This window comes from Coregonus clupeaformis, chromosome 40 (assembly GCF_020615455.1).
Source record: "Coregonus clupeaformis isolate EN_2021a chromosome 40, ASM2061545v1, whole genome shotgun sequence".
NCBI classification, from domain to species: Eukaryota; Metazoa; Chordata; class Actinopteri; order Salmoniformes; family Salmonidae; genus Coregonus; species Coregonus clupeaformis.
This window is the reverse complement of record NC_059231.1, coordinates 8994983-8996585: the sequence shown is the minus strand read 5'-3', so window position 1 is coordinate 8996585 and position 1603 is coordinate 8994983.

The following is a 1603-nucleotide window of genomic DNA, read 5'->3' as shown; positions in this document are numbered from 1 at the left end:
CCTTACGCACACCTGGCAACCTTCATTACGTACACCTATAATATAATATAATAATATGCCATTTAGCAGACGCTTTTATCCAAAGCGACTTACAGTCATGTGTGCATAAATTATTACGTATGGGTGGTCCCGGGGATCGAACCCACTACCCTGGCGTTACAAGCGCCATGCTCTACCAATTGAGCTACAGAGGACCACCTGGCAACCTTCATTACACACACCTGGCAACCTTCATTACACACACTTGCGCCTCATTAGGCACACCTGGACTTCATCACCTCCCTGATTACTTCTCCGTTGTTATCACCCACCAGGCAATGTTGTTTATGTTTCCATGTTTAGATGCTTTTCTTGTTTTGTATCGTTCAATGTTCTTCGTCATTAAACTCAATAACTGCACTTGCTTCCTGACTCCCCGCGTCTATCTTACATATATGTACACCACCGTTCAAAAGTTTGGGGTCACTTAGAAATGTCCTTGTTTTCCATGAAAACATACATGAAATGAGTTTGAATAGGAAATATAGCAAAATGCATAGGAAATGTAGTCATTGACAAGGTTAGAAATAATGATTTTTTAATAGAAATAATAATTGTGTCCTTCAAACTTTGCTTTCGTCAAAGAATCCTCCATTTGCAGCAATTACAGCCTTGCAGACCTTTGGACTTCTAGTTGTCAATTTGTTGAGGTAATCTGAAGAGATTTCACCCCATGCTTCCTGAAGCACCTCCCACAAGTTGGATTGGCTTGATGGGCACTTCTTACGTACCATACGGTCAAGCTGCTCCCACAACAGCTCAATAGGGTTGAGATCCGGTGACTGTGCTGGCCACTCCATTATAGACAGAATCCCAGCTGACTGCTTCTTCCCTAAATAGTTATTGCATAGTTTGGAGCTGTGCTTTGTGTCATTGTCCTGTTGTAGGAGGAAATTGGCTCCAATCAAGCGCCGTCCACAGGGTATAGCATGGCGTTGCAAAATGGAGTGACAGCCTTCCTTCTTCAAGATCCCTTTTACCCTGTACAAATCTCCCACTTTACCACCACAAAAGCACCCCCAGACCATCACATTGCCTCTACCATGCTTGACAGATGGCATCAAACACTCCTCCAGCATCTTTTCATTTGGTCTGTGTCTCACAAATGTTCTTCTTTGTGATCCAACTCAAACTTCAATTTGTCTGTCCATAACATAACACTTTTTTCCAATCTTCCTCTGTTCAGTGTCTGTGTTCTTTTGCCCATCTTAATCTTTTCTTTTTATTGGCCAGTCTGAGACATGGCTTTTTCTTTGCAACTCTGCCTAGAAGGTCAGCATCCCGGAGTCACCTCTTCACTGTTGACATTGAGACTGGTGTTTTGTGGATACTATTTAATGAAGCTGCCAGTTGAGGACCTGTGAGGCGTCTGTTTCTCAAACTAGACACTGTAATGTATTTGTCCTCTTGCTCAGTTGTGCACCGGGGCCTCCCACTCCTCTTTCTATTCTGGCTAGAGCCAGTTTGCGCTGTTCTGTGAAGGGAGTAGTACACAGCGTTGTACGAGATCTTCAGTTTCTTGGCAATTTCTCGCATGGAATAGCCTTCATTTCTCAGAACAAGA